General features: G+C 39.4%; 1 protein-coding gene across 1 annotated transcript in view; it reads left to right on the top strand.

Moving 5' to 3' along the window:
• CADPS (calcium dependent secretion activator) overlaps positions 1–18225 on the top strand; it is a 575524-nt gene that overhangs the window by 66823 nt on the left and 490476 nt on the right. The gene's annotated exons all lie outside the window — the stretch shown is intronic.

An 18225-nucleotide genomic window follows, 5' to 3' on the forward strand; every position in this document is an offset into this window, starting at 1 on the left:
GACTTGACATTTATTAGTATTAGAAACTTCCATTGAGAAAACTCCCTCTATCAATGCAGGTTGGCATCTTTGCAACTTACAGTCTTAGAGTTTGCTAGAGCCCTGAGAAGTTAGATGGCTTGTCCAAAGTTGAGCAGCCAGAGTGTGGCAGGCCTGGGATTCAAACCAGGGCTTCCTGACTCTGAGGCAAGCTCCCAGTCCACTACAACATGGCTGCCTCTCAAAACTATTTTACATATAGAGAAATTGAAGGGGACAAGTTCCAAAACAAAAATCTCCAGAAATTCAAGTCATGATTGACCATTCAGCCTCCCACCTGTATTTTACCTCTGTAACAACTGTCAGTGGGCATGGGGTAGGGAGAAGTGTTGAGGTACCAAGTTACTGAAGAAAAGGGGAGGAACCCTAATTGACCATGCACTCCTCCAACAGCCTTCCTCCTCCCACAATTCCAATGACCAGAGAAGATTTAATTGCAGAAATGACAAACCCTTGTAACTTCCCTTCCTGGCCAAAAATCCATGTCTTGAAGATCTACCAAGAGGCTGCTAGATGAAGTAGTGAATTGAGTACCAGACTTGGATTCCAATTTTGCCTCCGATTCTTGTTATGTTATCCTGGGCAATTTTCTTGATCTCTCAGTGTTATTTTATTTATCTGCAACAGGAGAGTGATGGTAGCTCCTCCCTCATAGGTATAAGATATTTACTGGCAGTCCCTGGCCAAGTCATTTAATCACATTGTATCTCAGTTTCCCCATTTGTGAATTGGGGATAACAATAGCCTCTGCCTTTCAGGATTGTTGCAAATATCAAATCATATGTGTAAAGTGTTTTTTAAACCTTAAAGTGTGATATCAATATTAGTCAAGTCCTCCATAAAACCACCATCAGTTAAATTAAGGGAGGACAGGACAGGGTAAAAAATATATCTTTTTTTCTTTCTGGGCAGTTCTGATCTTTTTTAAGGGTTCATTAGGGCACAGGCTGGAATGCTTGGCTCCAGGGAAGTTTCTGGATCAAAACCTGTCATTTCTGACCAAGGAAAATGGGAAAGGTGGGAGGATTTGCCCAATGTGCATTGAGGCTGAAGGGAGTGCTGGTTAGTAGATGGGCCATATCCAACTTGTCATGTCCAAATGGTATTTTAGAAAACTCTCACGTGGAAAGTGTCTCAGCTTCATGCACTTCTACAGAAGAAAGTAGGTTTCTGTGAGGAAAGAGGAGACTTCCTGAGCCTGCTGTGTCTGCCAGTCCGTTTTGTTTGCTTCCCACTGCTTGAATGAATCTTTTCTCCTCCTTTTTCCCCCCCATTTGCCATCAAGCGGAAATTGCTTCTTCTCTCCTCGCCTGGTGGGTATAATGTGTGTGCTTCTAAATGACTCTCCTAAAACCATGAATGGCGGGCTTTCAATCCCCTGCCACAGAATTCCCATAGGATGCTCTGTAGTCAGGCCATTATGACACAAGCTAGTCTAATGGGAGACTGAGAGAATAAAGGCCCTCTCCCCCCACCCCCTGCCTTCCATTTCAAATGGGCTTGATTAGAGGGAGAGAAAGACAGGGCTATTTCCAGCTCTGACTGCTGAGAACTCGATGGAGATGAATTCCAAAGCCCGCTGCCATCTCGCCTTTGTCCTTGCTTTCATCCCATTTACTGACTGGATGCAGGATGATGAAGATCAAGAATATGCTCCAGAATGCCCAGACTTGTGGGCAATTGGATTCCCGGCTCCTTTATCATATCACTATTATGACTGTGGGAAACATATCATCTTTTTTTGAAGTTTAAGCTTGGGCATGAGGGTTAACAAAAGAGGTAACATAACATAAGAGAAAGCAGAATGGCTTTAAGGCAGAAGACCTTGGTTCAAACCCTCTGATTGTCCCCTTGCTAGCAGCAAGACCTTCGGTAAGTCACTTATCCTCCTTCGGCCTCAGTTTTCACATCTGTGAAATGAGTAGGTTGGACTAATGGCATTTTAGGTCCCTTTCTTCTTCAAATCCATGATTGGGGGATGGTGAGAGAAAGGGAGGGAAGCCACTTCAATGCTCTGGGCCTCAATTTCTTCCTTTGTAAACTAATGGAGGTGGTAGAGTTCATGGCCTCTAAATTTCTTCTGGAGTCTAAGTCTGTGAGCCTATTATTCTCCAATTAGGCAAGATGGGATAGGAAAGGGGACATCTTCCTTTTTGCCATCCACTTCTAAAAGTCATCAGAGTGACTTCATTCTGACATAAGGGGATGAGAGACGGTAGGGTACAATGGGATGAACAATGGATTTGGGATCATTTTAATTCCACCTGTGGTGCTTATTACCACAATGCAAATTTCTCTGAAGGCCTGGATTGTGTATCTGTGTGTGTGTGTGTTTCCGTGAGTGTGTGTGTGTGTGTGTGTGTGTGTGTGTGTGCACTTTGTCTTAGTGACTGTAGTGACTATGTGCCTAAGACTATGTCTTAATGACCTCAGTGCAATACTTTTCACATAGTAGGAACTTAATGTTTGTTCAGTTATGTTATATTGAACCTCTATGAGTGTCCTGGAAACAGCAATGCTACAACTCTAGGCCAAGAATCAGTGAGTTGAATCAAGGTTTCAGGTCTTTGTCAGTTTTGAAAGCTCAGGAAATATGTGCAGCTTGTTTCTGGTCTCCTCAGTAGGCTGCTGGCTAGAGAAAGATTGATTTCTCATCCACCTTAACATTGAAAAAGAAATGAGAAGCTGACAGTGAATAATTTGACTATTCAAGTTTCCCACTATTAATATGAAATGGTGTGATCTGTCTGACAGCTTTACAGCCGACCCTGCCCCCACCTGCTGCTATCAATTCAGATGGAAGGGCCAGTTCTTATTACCACCATCCTCCATTTTCAGAATCATCTAAGTCAGCTGTTAAAAATAACATGCGTCTGAAAGTTGGTTGTTTTAATCTCAGGTTGGTTAGAATCCTAATGGAGTAGAGGCAAAAGATGGCAGGAGGGGATGATGCTTTATAGTAACCTTCAGCCAGGGCAGAACCCAGGGAAATAAATATACAGCAAGCATCATCTACAGTATTTTATAGGGTGACAGAATTTCAAAGTTAGAAGGGCCTACAGAAGACACGTAGTCGAACTTTTCTGTGAAGAAAAATTGCTTTTGTAGCATATCCATTACTTGAAGATCCCCAAAGAGAGTGAAAACACATTTCCTGGGGCAGGCCAGTCCACTTGGAGATAACCGTGTCTATGAGAAAAGTCTCCTTGACATAAATACACCCATTTCTCCTAGTTCTGCTCTCCAGGCCAAGCAGAATATAATTCTAATCCCTTTTCTAGATGGATAGGTAGATTGATGGATAGATGAACAGATAGAGAGATAGATATGGAGTTTACTGAGAATTTACTATATGTCAGGCACTGCACAAAGTGCTGGAGATACCTCCAGCACAAACACAAGCAATAAAGACAGTCCTTACTCTCAAGGAGCATGAATTCTAATGAAGTTTGATTCTAATGGGGCTGAAAATAGGTGAATCGAGAACAAGGCTACTGGTGAAGAGGTAGAGAAGACTTGAGAATGAGATTTGGAACCAGGAATAGAATGAGCATGACCTAGCTAATTCATAAAATGGTGGTCCAATCCAGAGACTCACCATCCAGGAAAGATGATGGAGATACCTCCAAAGTGAGGAGGTTACTGGTAAAGAGGTGAAGTCCAAAGAGTGGAACTAGTAGTGAAGTGAGCATAACCTGGGCACCTCATGAAGTCCTGTTCTGGGGGAAGGACTCACTGATCAGCAGAGAGGACTTCTCAAATGCTTGGAGGCAACTATCATTTCTCCATTGTTTCTTCTATTCTCTAAACGAAACATCCCCAGATGGCACAGACTAAAGACCCTTCACCTTTCCTGTTAACCTCTTCAGAGAACCTGCATCTTCCTTTCTAAAATGTGCTTCTAGAAATGAACAAAATATTTCTGATGTTGTCTGATTATAGCAATAAACAATGAGATTAATATCTTACTTCTGGATGATCTGTCTTCTCAAAGTAACTGAAGAACTCATTAGGATTTTTTGGCTGCCCTATCACACCCTTAATTTATGTTGAGATTGCATTTCACTGAACAGCATATATCCTTCACTGAAAAGGGCATTATGTAATTCTTTTTTAAAAATACTGTAGAAAAATATAATTTACTTTAATTGAAAAAAAATCCTAACCAGGAGGAAGGAAATAAGAATGTGTATTAATAAGAGAAAAGTTGATAATCTGTGCTATGGGGCATGAGGAGTAAGAAGAAAAATCAAAGGGAAAAAATGAACTTGCCAATGAAGTTGTCTGTTCTGTGTGGGTCGTGTCTGGGTCTCTGATCATTCAAATGAGAGTTTGAGGCATAAAAATGTGTTTGGTGATTCATAGCATCAACTAATTGCTTTGCTCTTTAAAGAGATGGCAACAATTGAAAGAAGAGAATAAAAAGTCAGTACTCACTGTACTCAATAAATATGTTTTAGAAAGATTATTTCTAAGGAACACACAATATCTCTTCCAGGGTGGACTCAAAGCATGAACAAATACGAATTAGTTGTCTGTGAGGATTATGGGACTGAATAATGAGGTCCCTTGCTGCCAAAATCCACAATAAATTCTACTTGACCCAAGACAGAAAAACTAGGAGTGGGAGTTGCAGAGAGACAGATTTAGGCTTGAGGGTAAGCTAACAGTTTCAACTATCCCAAAGTTCAGTGGGCTTCCTGGGGAGTTTTCCCCTTCCTAGAGTTCTTCAAGCAGGTGATTAGCCACTTGTCAAAGATGTTGTAAGGAAGATTCTTGTCAAGGTACCAGTTGGCTAAGTTGGCTTGGGAGATCCCCTTCAACACTGAAATTATGTGATTCCTTATTTTGTAGGTCACAGGCAGGGTGAGCCAGAGGTGTCAAACCCAAAGCCTGCTACAAGCAAGCAGCCTCCAATAATGCCCCATTTTTACCTGCTCTACGAGATTTGCTAACTACACTGATAAACATCTTATTTTAAAAATCTTATTATCAGTTGAAAAGTATAGATAAAATATATTTTGTCAGATGTTAAAGTCTTAGATGTGGCTAATATGCGTATCATAATTTTGTTATACGCTATGAGAGAGACCTGTTTGCTACCCATAAAGTAAACCCTTTATAGGAAACTTAGAATTATAGGATAAAGATTTTAGAACTCTAAACTATCTCAAAAGCCACCTAGTCTCATCTTCTTACATGGCAGATGGATATTTGAACCCTGGGAAGGGTTGAGTGTCTTGCCAAATGTCAACTGGTAATGAGTCTTTGAGCCAGAATTTGAACCCATATCATCTAACTGTCCATTGTACCAATTAGATGGTAATTATTTACAGTAACTCATATTTCTCTGTGAGCTCTTTAGAGTTCACAAAGGATTTGCCTCAGAACAACCTTATGAGGAAGGTATAGTAAGAATCGATACACTCATTTTGTGGACAAAGAAACTGAAGGTTAAGAGGGGCCAGATTAATTGTGCAAGGTTAGATTGCATGGTAATTGTCAGTCGAGGCACAGGCCCAGGCCTTCTGACACTGTCTCATGTTCTTTCTTCTATGGCTTTCACGATATCAAAGAATTTCCAGCAAGGCCCTCCTTTACTTCTCCCTTTAGTCCACAGAATGTTCGCTTACAGACCACTGACTGCTTGACGCAACAATTCTGAGAGAAGAAGAAATTGAAAACTAGTGGTAAGAGCCACTTCAAATGAGGATAAATGTCCTTAGAGCTAACCTAATCCAATCTCGCCATTTTCCAGATGAGGGTAGTGAGAACCAAAGATTGGCTTGTCCAAGGTCACATGTTCCTAGGTGGCAACATGCAGATTTGAATCTAGGTCTGTCCTCTGACTCGGTGTTTGGTTTTTTCATTCCATTAGATTACTTACTTCCATAAGGAAAAGGTAAGAAAATATAATTTGATTCCTGAAAATGGGATCTAGTCCCAACTGTTCAGGAATACATCATGATAATTGGAAACAATTTTCAAAAAAACAAATATACTCATCCACAATATTTTGGAAATGTTCCAAATCATTGAGACATGCAAAAACAACTCTGAGGTTTCACCTCTGCCAGCAAATTGACAAAAGCAATTAAAAATGCAAATAGTAGACATGAACATGGGGATAATAACAATATCCAGAATTTATAAAACATGCGGACAAGTTATTTATTTGATCCTCATAACAACCCCAGGTGAGAAGTGTTTATTATTATTCCCATTTTATGGATGTGGAAACTGAGAATGAATGTGAGTGAGTAACTTGCCCAGAATCCTGCAGCTGATAGGTGGGCAAGGTGTGATTTGAGCCCAAGTGTTCCAGACTCAGAGTCCAGCAGCTTCAATTTCTGGTTGTTTCCAGACAATATACTGTTGTCTGAGTTGAAAATGAGAGAAACAACTCAGAATTATGCAGGAAAATTCACTAAACTCTTCCTCCCTTTGATACAGAGGTACTATAGCTGGATCTATACCCCAGGCCTGTCACAGATAGATTAGGTCCTTTCTATTCTAAAATTCTCATGGCAATATTTTTGTGATAGCAAAAAAACTAGGTACCAAGTGGTTGTCCATTGACCGAGGAATGGCTGAATAAATTGTAGTAAATGAATATAGAAGAATATAATTGTGCCGCAAGTAAAAATTAATGTGAGGGATTCACAGAAACATAGTGAGACATGAAGATCTGATTCAAGCAGCCCCAAGGATAATTTGTGTAATGAGCACAATCATGTAAACCAATATTAACACAAAATACCAGCTGCACTCATATTAATTGCAATGACCAATCTTAGTTGCAGCAAACAGATGATGAAACCCATGTTCCTCCTTTCTGTTGAGAGGGAAGGGATTGTGACTATAGGGTACTGTTTTCTTAGCAGTGCATTTACACTGATGGTGGATTTTTCTTTGTTCTTAATCTGGAGTCAGAAAACTTTTCTGAACATATATTTGGAAAACTGTATTTCAACACAAACGACTTTCTTTGTAATCTTACGTATTTTATCTTATACATTAAAAAAATCTGAGAAGAGAGCCTTAGGTTTCACTGGACTGGCAAAGAGTCCATAACAAACAAATAAAAATCAAGATTTCCTATTTTAAAAGAAGGTTAAATGAGAACAGGAAAGATGGCATATTGGGGAACTGACTATGATGTTTACAAAAAGCAATTCAGAAAATGTAAAAATCATAAATTCATAATCACAAAAGTCATAAAATCGCATAAAACTTCTCTATCATTTTCTTCTGTTTTTAGCTTATGGTTCCATGTACTTCTGCTTAGGCCAAAAAAAATGAGGAACTGAGGAAATCACTCAAAATATTCTGACAAACAAACAATGCCACTTTTGAGACAATACCCCTTAAGGGCTGAATTGCCTATCTTGGTTATCTCCATCAATCAGAGTTAGTGAGCTGTTAGTCACTTCTCCCTTTCACCCTGATTGCCTAGGGAGGCACCCAATAGAACCATATTTTTGTGAAATAAGAAATTCAAGTTATTTCACATTCCCTTGGAAAGCCACAGTGTACCCTGACAAATAAACAAAAGAAGAAATGAGGGAAGTCTGATCTGCCATCCTTCAAGTGCCACTATCCAAACTCATACCCAGGGGATCCTGGATCTGTTGTTCCTGCATTGGGAAGGCTCTCTGAACAGTTAAATAATGTTTATGAACCAGTGGTTTATATCCTGGGGTTACTTTATATCAAGCTAAACACTAGAGTGAAATTTGGGGAGCAAAACACAATAGCAGGATTCCCTGAAATGGAGGGGGAAAGCCCCCTCGATCTGCAAGATGTGGAAGGCCAGCCCAAATTAGTGAAAAATCGGTCAATGAAAAGTTTAGATCATACAAAATATTTTAATGATTTCAAAGAAGCTTGTATCACAAAATAAGATAGAAATGGGTTCTAAAGAGCAAACTGAGGAAAGTTAATATATTGATTACCGGTAATTATAGGTTTGTATTATATAATAATGTATCATAAATAGATTTCTTTTAACACATGAGAATAAATAACTGATCCCTGTAGTTGAAAACCTACTCATTAAAGGAATAATTAATTTCAAAGCTCCTTGTATTAGAATGAATCCCCTGATATCATCCAAGTAATACTCTCCACATACATATTCCACATACACATTCTCTCCACGTACATACTCTAATGGATAAGCGACCTCATTGATGTGGAAATTTCTCCCTAATTACATAGATCAGAACCCACCTATGCTATTCTTGTTCATATCTTTCCCTGTGTTTGCCATGAGAGATGTACCTAATAATATTCTTGATGTCTTCCTCACTCCTTTTTGATACAGCAAAGATGTCTATGCAGCACATGGTCCATCCGTCACTCTTGGCGTGTGATCAGCTGTGTGTCACTTTAGCCTTTAAACAGCAAGAGAGCCTCGATATCTAGAACAGTCTGATGTGCTAGGAAGAGCACCATCCATGGACTCAGGTGACATGGATTCGAATTTGTGTAATATAAGAAGGCCAAGAGAAATAGTGGTATTTGCAAGCCTATTAAAGATGAGAGGAAGAATCAATGAACCATATGGTCTTAGACTTAGAGGAACTAGTTTCCAATCCTGCCTTTGTGACTTGGACAAGTCACTGACTGGTTCTGGGCCTCAGTTTCCTTATTTGTTAAAAAATGAGGAAGTTGGAAATGACTTATGATTTCCCTTCCAGTTCTATATCTTGAACCCTATGAATATGAATCCCTGGGTTTTGTTTTTTCCCTGAGGGAGGAAAACTTAGCTATGCTATGTCCTACAAAATTTTCCCTCATAGCTATTTGGAATTGGGTGGATGAATGGAGTATTTTTTTAAAAATAAATTCAGGTTTTCTCTACTTTACTTGTCACCCTAGGAAGCCAGCAACAGCAGGAGGGCCAAGAGAAACACCATGGAAGTCCATTCCACTATACCAGCAGTAATAGGGCCAAAGGCAAACTGAACAATGTCAGCTGAATCCTCCATTGTGCTCTCATCACATTCCCTCTCCCCCTCCCCTAGAGTCCCACATTCCTTTCCTTTGGTAACTTGGCCTCAAAGCTTCTCCTCTTTGATTCAATCTCTGTAAATGGAGGATTTGTTCTCCCGTTCACCTCCATGCAGAGATGATGCTCAAAAGAAATGATATGAATAGCGGATAATAATCCATAGCAATGTTGCTTGGGCTTCTCGCTTTTAAGAGGAGAGAGAAAAAAATCCTGCAAATAAAAAGAAATTAGAAATTGCTCTAATGCTCTGTAATCCTCAGTATAGCTACCCAATATTAAAGTATTAATGTCAGATGCATGTTATAGATTTTTTTAAGGCAGCTATAATACAGAGCTATTTCTAGGGGCCTTTCAAAACACAAGCAAGAAATGTTTCAGAACATATTGTTATTGTCTTCAGCTGTAATCCCTAGCGGGCTGCTTTCCTCTAGGGGGAAAACAGTAATAAATTTGTAAAACTAATGAATTTGGGGAAGCTTGACAGAGGTAAAAATTGGCTTAAAGAATAGACTACCCTGAACATTTATTTGGCATCCACTTGCAAATCTCCCTGAATTGTGGACAGATTTTGTTAAGCCTTCAAAGTCAAAAATCTAAATTCCATTCTTCCAGATTGAGACTCTTTGTTTCTGTATATCTAAAGGTAGGGTCTAGGTGGTACAGTGGACCTAGAGCCGGGAAAACCTGAGGTCATAATCTAACCTCAGACACTTACCAGCGTATAATCCTGGGTAAATCACTTCACCCCTGTCTGCCTCAAATTTTTCATCTGTAAAATGGGGATAATAATAGCCTCTACCTCCCATAGTTGTTACATGGATCAAATGAGATAATATGTATGATGTGCTTTGCAAACTTTAAGGTGTTACATAAATGCTATATATTATCTATTTTTTATATCATGAATCCTCCACCAACCCCAGCCTGTACAGTCTGATGAAGCTTGTGGACCCCTTTCATGCTTTTAAATGAGTAAAATAAAAGACCAAATGTTACAAAGGAAATCAATTACATTGAAATATAGTTATTGAGATGCTTATAAAAACAAGCCCCCAGCCCCTAGGCTAAGCACCTTTGGTCTAGGGGTAAGGATCAACACCCTCCTGAGCAATGGTTCCCTGTTTACAGAAGACAATAGATTTGGAGGCAGGGGACACCTGAGATGTTATCTAGAACATCTGTCTCATTTTATAGCTAAAGAAATGGAAGCCTGCATAGGCTAAGTGATTAATTATAGCATTAGAGATTTGGAGCTGGAAGAGATCTTGTCCAACCCCCTCATTTTACAGATGAGCAAACTGAGGCCAAAGGAAGTTGTCATTCAGATAAGTGTCAGGGACTACATTCAAACCCAAGTCACTATGTTCCAGAAGTAGTACTCTTTTTATTGTGCCAATAAATTTTATGGTTGAGAAATGAGAAAGCAGTAAGAGGGACAGCCTGGAGCAGCTAAAGGAAGGCCAGTTCATCCTCTCCTTCCTTTCTTCCCATCCCCATTCAATCAGTTGCCGTATCTTGTATATTCTATCTTGGTGGCCTCTCTCAACCCTTCCCTTCTATGTACTCATTGGGCCACCATTCTATTTCAAGTGCTTATGAGGGCTCATCTGGACTCTTCTAGTATCCCCCAATGGGTCTTCCTCCTCACCAATCCAACCTTCACATAAATGCCGCAGAGGTAGAATGCATATAACATAGCTGTTGAATTGAAGGCCAATTAAGCTACCCAGTCTGGCCAGGATTGTGAGGGCCCAGAATGGCAGGGTGGCATCACTGGTCCCCACCTGCCCTACAGGATCATAGGTTCTAGCAAATGGCTGGTTTCCCTCGGTGTTCCCTGGGGTTTTAATTTGTTCCCTTCCAAGTCTTGGGCATCAATAGTACTCCTGGGACTTTCCTTTATAGAGTAAATATGTGTTGGAAGATAATTTGTTTATGTGAGTATGGGCCTTTCCTAAGTCCCAGAGGATAGAAAAAGGCAAAATGACTTTGTCTAGACATTAAAAAAATGAAATGGAAAAGTGAAGTTGTAGCCTGGAATTCAGAGCCTTCAATCCTGCCTGAATGTTCCAGACCAGTCAACAAACATCAGTATCCCCTATACGCCAGAAACTGAACTAAGAGCCAAGTATCCAAAGGTCAAAGTGACAATTCCTAATTTCAAAAAGCTTAAAATATTAAAATATCACTGGATGCGACAACATACCACACACATGTAATATGTATCTGGGTGTGCATACACATATGTTTACAAATATACATATGTTCATATAAACATACACATGTATGTGTGCCCGTGTGTATACACACACACAATTGATACAAGGTCATTAGGGTTGTGGAGTCACAAGTACCTGGGGAGATCAGGACAGGTTTTATACAGAGTAGGGGTTCTTAACCTGGAATACGTGGGAAGAGAAAGACAAATCTATCTCTTTATAGAAATATATATATATATATATATACACATACATGTGTATATGGAGAGAGAAAGAGATAGAGATATATTTGTATGGAGAGAGAGATTCATATCGATCTTTCACACATATTTGTCAGTATGTATATACACACATAAATATACACACATGTATGTAATAAAATGGCTATTTCAATATAATTATGTATTTTATTACAGATATGCCTGTAACAACTATTTCAATATAATTGGTTTTCTTTGTATTCATATGTATTTTATTTTATGCATTTAAAAATGTCCTGAGGTATCTATAGGTTTCATTCAGATTGCCAAAGGAGTCCCTGACACAAAATGACAAGAGTCCCTCAAAGCAGAAGCTAATATTTGAGCTGAGCCTTGAAGGAAATTATGCATTCCAAAGGGCTCCACAAGAGGTGAGAAGGGAGCACAATTCAGTCTTAGAGGAGAGGCACTGTAATGGGAGATGGAACAGCAAGTCTGAGGAATAGCAGGAAGGCCAGTTTACCTAGACCAGAATGTTCATGAAGGGGAAGAATGGGGTAAGGCTGGCAAGGTAGGGTGGGTCCAGTTTTCAAAGGGCTTTAATGTCAAACCAAAGACTTTGTATTTAGTCTTTGAAGTAATAAGGAACCACTTGTGGAGCCCATCCTCAGTGGAGCTCGTTTAGTGGGGGAGGGGCAGCATGGTCAAACCTTTGGTGTAGAAAAAGCATTTTGGCAACTGTTTGGAAGATGTACTGAAGAAGATAGAGATATGAGGCGGAGAGTTCACTTGGGAAGCTATTGAGAAAGCTCAGGTGAGAGGTGATGAGGCTCTGAATTAGTACAGCAGCTGTGTGAGTTGAGAGAAAGGGAACAACTTTTTATGAGTAACACATCTTAGTTGGCCCTTCCCTTTTCACTTGTATAGGAACACACAGAGGTGAGTTTCATGGGCTGTTTTGGCATCATTTCCAAAGGATCTTGGTTTAGAACATATATGTCTGTGTGTATACATATATATTTATATGTGTGTATACACACATACACATACATATACACATGCATATGCACATATATACATACATATATACACACTATATACATACATATGTGTGTATGTATGTATGCCCATGTATGTGTATATCTATATCCTTATATCTGGATTTCAAAAAATCCTGAGACAGAGAAAGAGAAAACTTTGTTAATAAAGCTTTTCGGATATATGGTGACTATTAGATCCCCAATTTCATAGATAAAGATTCTTATTCCAGTGGTACAGAATTAAATCCATCCATGCCTTCTTAACCTGTGAGTTTCTTGTCATAGTTCTCCCATAAATCCTACACATCAAATCCACCCAGTATACTGGGAATATTACTTTATACTCTTGACAAAGGCACTCAATAAATGTTTGATTTATTGACTGATCGACCCATGGATACCAATGGAGCACACAGACTATTCAATGTTTATCTCTTGCTGGCCTACCTTCTGGGTCCTATGACTCTCTGATGGGCAACCTTACACTTTTTTTGCTATGCAATACTTGGTTGACAATGTACCAAGGCCTGATCATAACATCCATGGACTTTTCCATTGCCCTTGGAGTGACACTCAATTTAAATGCTTCAGAAATTGTAGCACCACATCACTCATAAACAGAAAGCATCACAGTTTCAAGAGGTTTTTTTAATCAAAATCTTATTAATACCTTTTGTACATTAACTAAATTTCCTCCTATATTCTTCTCTCAAGGGTCATCCCATATAACTTTTTTTCAGGAGAAATGTTTTAATCTTCTTCCTTGATTCATTTCATATGCTCTGATAATAATGACTTGTGTAGGTTAAACTGCTTATTGTAATTGCTGTTCAGTCATTTTAGCCATGTCTGACTCTTTGGGACCCCATTTGGGGTTTTCTTTGCAAAGATATAGAAGTAGTTTGTCATTTTCTTGTCCAGCTCATTTTTAGATGAAGAACTGAGGCAAACAGGGTTAAGTTACTCTTCCAGGGTCACACGGCTAATGAGTGTCTGAGGCCATATTTGAACCCAGGAAGAAGAATTTTACTAACTGTAGGCCCAGCACTCTGTCCACTACAACACCTAACTGCCCCTAAATTCCTTTAGGAGCATATTTACTAAGAATACTACAGTATAAATTAGCTATGTTCTATTTCTTGGTTGTGTTTCTTCCAATGGGTGGAAATGCACTGACCTATGTAAATCATTGGTGGGACACACATCAATAATTCTGTAATTGAGTGATCACTAGATTATGGCTAGTCTGGTTATTTCATATAATTTATTGTTGCTGTTTAGACCTATGATTTCATTGATTTAGAGAACTCTTTCTATGAGCTCAAATAAATAAAAGCTGAAACTTGAAATAGTAGGGAGTTGCCTAAGGCACTGAGATGTTAGGTGACTAGCTCATAGTCACATGGCTAATATGCGTCAGATGTGGAACTCAGCCCAGCTCTCCAACTCCAAAGCTGGCCCACTACTCACTATACCACATACATCCTCTCTTTTCCATTCTCATTTATATCCCAAATTGAAAATAAATATCATTTATTCCTTAGTAACCATAACCAAAGGTAATGTGTATGTGAATGTTTTGCTCTTTAAATTGAGGATTTTTAAAATAATTTAAATTTAATATTTGGAGACAGTGTAGCATCATATAAGAGTGCTAATCTAGAATTAGAGGACTTGGGATCAAATTATCTTTCTGTGTGACCTTTGGAAATGCATTTCACCTCATTAACTTTGTTTCTTTATTGGTAAAAAGAAGAGATGGGATTTGGTGACCACTAGCATCCTTCATCTTAGTGAGTTCAAATTTGGCCTCAGATACTTACTAAGCTATGTGACCCTGGGCAAGTCACTTAAACCTGTTTCTCTCAGTTTCCTAATCTGTAAAACTGAGTTGGAGAAGGAAATAGCAGACCACTCCATATCTTGAGTCAAGAAAACCCCAAATGGGGTCATAAAGAGTCAGACATGACTGAATAACTGAACAGCAAAAACAGCAGCATCCCTTTCAGTTTTAAAATTCTATGAGTCAACATTTTGTTATGAGGTCCTTTTCAGCTTTACCATTCTTTGATTTAAGATTCTGCCTTCAAAGGCCACTTTCAAGTTTAACATTTTATGCCCTAACATTCCGTTCTAAGGTCTTCCCTTTAGCTCTAACGTTCTATGATCTCACATTCTGTGTTCCAAGGCTCTTTCAGCTCTAACATTCTGTGATCTCACATTCTGTCTTCAGGTCTAAAATTCGGTGATTTAACATTGTGTGTTCTAAGATCCCCCTCTCAGGACATCCTGAATTCTACCATTCTCAATCCTAGCTCTAAAATTTGATGTTTTAGCATTTAGCCTAGAAAAGGCCCCTTCAACTCCCATAGTCTATGTTCCAAGGGATTCTGTTCCTTCTCTAAATGCCTGATCCTAAGATCTTTGCAAGTCTATTCTATTGTAATGGATGGTAACAAATTCAAACACTACTACCATATAATATTCCTGGTCATGATAAAATGGAGTACTAGAGAGGAAAGAGAGAGACAGACAGACAGACAGACAGACAACACAGACACAGACACAGATACAGAGACACAGATAGAGACAGAAAGACAGAGACAGACAGACAGAAACAGAGAGACAGAGAGCAAGACAGATAGACAGACAGAGACAGAGAGAAACAGAGAAATAGAGACACAGAGACAGGAAGAGAGACAGGCAGAGACAAAGAGACAAAGAAAGAAACAGATAGATAGACAGAGACTTAACCAACCCTATGATCTTATAAATGAGAAAGTTGAGACCCAGAGTGTTGAAGTGTTTTCCTTGAGGTAATGTAGTTAATAAGGGCCCAAACTCTTTCTTGGAGTCCTCTGGTTGTAATTTCATATCTTTTCTTTTTTTCCTCCCCAGCATGGAAGCACACAGCCTTTACAACTCCTTAAGTAGTTTAGCTTGTCCTTAAATTTGCTGATTTGGCCCATTTGTAAAATATTTATGGAGGCCATTAGAACTGAATAGGAAATCATTTCCTGTCTGAGTTCAAGCTTGTTTGGAGCTTACCAAGTGGAATGAGGGAACAAAGCCTCCTAACCATAGTTGATTGTGGGTAGTTACTGTCTTCAGTATTTTTGTCATTTCAATATTTCCTTTCTTAGACAATTTCCTTGTTGACAACACCATAGATTGTCTAAAGTGGGAAAAACCTGGGATTCAGAGTTTAAATTAAATGCAAGTCAATAAACATATATTAAGATCCTAGTAAATCCAAGGTACTGTGATAGATGGTCAAGATACAAATACCAAACAGCAACAGCTCCTGTCTTCAATTATCTTACATTCTATAGAAGTATCCTTACAATCTGCACCCAGGTAAGCCAATACAAGGCAAGATGAGACATGATGATCCCAGCCAGTGGTTCCCAGTAGGCTTCATGCTGGGGGTAGAATCTGAGTCAATTCTTGAAGGAAGATGTCTAAAGTGTGTATCACCATTGTGTCCATTTCCTCAAATAGATGAATCAAATTCAACCTGGAGGGCTTCCCCCCAAAAATAATTCCTATGGCTCATTTTGCCCCAAACAAGGCCCACAGACTCTGGGAACATCTTGCTGCTGTGGAAACAAAACATTATGCTTGGAGTCTGAAGGCCAGGATTCACATTCCAATCTCCAAGGGCTGCAGTAATAGCAACGGTGACACTAGGAATGGTATAGACCATTATGTAGTACTTTAAGGTGTGCAGAGCATTTTACATATGTTATCTTATTTGATTCTCCCAACAATTCTGGGAGGTAAATGATATTATTATCCTCATTTTAGTGGTGAGGAAACTGAGACTGAAAGAGATTAATTTACCTGCCCAGGGTCATACAGCCAAATAAATGTTTGAAGCATGATTTGAAGTCAGGCTTTCCTGACTTCTTGTACAATGCTCTATACATTCTATCATCTAACTATATCTAGGCAGATATCTCCTAGATCTGGATCAGCTAGATGGTAGAGTGGCTAGAGTGCTGGGCCTGGAGTCAGGAAGGCTCATCAACCTGAGTTCAAATCCAGCCTCAGACATTTCCTAACATATGATCCTGGGCAAGTCACTTCACCCTGTTTGCCTCTGTTTCCTCATCTGTAAATGAGTGGGAGAAGGAAATGGCCAACCACTCCAATATCTTTGCCAAGAAAACCCCAAATGGGGTCATGAAGATTCAGATACAACTAAAGAACGACAACAAAGTTCCCAGATCTACTTCATCTCTAGCCCTGACCTCTCTTCCAAGCTCTGCCCCTACATCTCTAGCTTCCTATAGGACATTTCAATCTGAATGTCCCTTTGGTAGCTTCACACTTAGTTTAGTGAAAACAAAGCTTTTTCCCTAAGCTTTATCCTCCTGATTTTGTTTTTTCCATCAGTGGTACTAATTTAGGTTCAAAACATTGGTGTTACTGTTGATTCTTCTTTCTCATCCCACATATTTAATTAGTTACCAAGTCCTTTCAGTTTCACCCTCTGCCATATTTTCCACAATACTTCCTTCTTCTCTTTCTCTATATCCATCACCCTATAAGATGAGTAATAATTATACAACTGGACTTTTACTACAGCCTCTTCAAGGGTCTTCTCACCTCTACTCTTTTGCCTCCAGTCCCTCTTCCGTGCTGCTGACAGGTTAGTCTTCTTTCTGCACAGACCAAGCAGCAATATTATTCTAATAAAGAATCTTCAGAGTCTCCCTATTACCAACAAGGAAAATTTTGAATTCCTTTGCCTGGCATGGAGGCTTCTACAATATGGCACCTCTCCTACGTAACTGTCATACACTGCTCCCACTCTCCTTTATGCTCCAATCAAACTAGACTATCACTAATGCAACCCTACTCTGCCCTTTCCTGTCTCTCATGCTGCTTCCTTTTCCTAGAATACTTTCTTTCCCTTCATTACCTGCTGGATTCCTGACCTTGAAAACCCAACTCAAATGCTACCCTTTCCATGAAGCCTTCTCTGATCTCCTTAGGAACATCTTTGGCCCCCAGTCCTGGTCCTCACATAGTACTAGGTTTTGTACCCATCTAATGTCCTGGCTATGCATCATGTAATGCTGTCATTCTCTACTTATGTCCTGTCTTCTCATTAGAATGTAAATTCCACAAGGGGAGGAGGAATATTGTCTAAATGTTATGTTTTCCCTAACTCAGTACAGTGCTCTCCACTTAGGAGTCAATTAATAAATATTTATTTGAGTTGAATTCATCCTGTAACTCAGATTCTCCTCAGACAGGCTTGCTGTTTTTTCTGGTCTGAGGTCCCTGGCATAGGATCAAGGATTAAGAGCTAAGAGGGATATGAAAGGCCAGTCAGTCCAGCCCCTCCATTTGGTAAATGAGGAAGCTAGATTCATGTGAATTGCCCAGGATCATGCTTGTAGTAAGTTACTATATTGGTAATTAAGCTGGGACTTTTTTAACCATTTTAGCACTTATTTAATCCAGTGCCCTTGAAGAGTCTGGCCTTTGTTTCTTTGACTAAATGAGCAGTCTTTTATGACCTCCTTGCCTCAAGGGAAAGCCTAAGCCATGTGGGTTTAAGACCCATGTTTGTGATGCTTTTAGGTCATGTGTGTAAGTCACATGTGTGACACCCTTTGACCCTGAACAAGATATATAAACTCAAGAGGCTGGCATCTTCTCTTTGGACTCTCAGCCACTGAAAGAGTGGTGCTGGACTC

The sequence above is a fragment of the Trichosurus vulpecula genome, chromosome 9 (assembly GCF_011100635.1).
Source record: "Trichosurus vulpecula isolate mTriVul1 chromosome 9, mTriVul1.pri, whole genome shotgun sequence".
NCBI lineage: Eukaryota > Metazoa > Chordata > Mammalia > Diprotodontia > Phalangeridae > Trichosurus > Trichosurus vulpecula.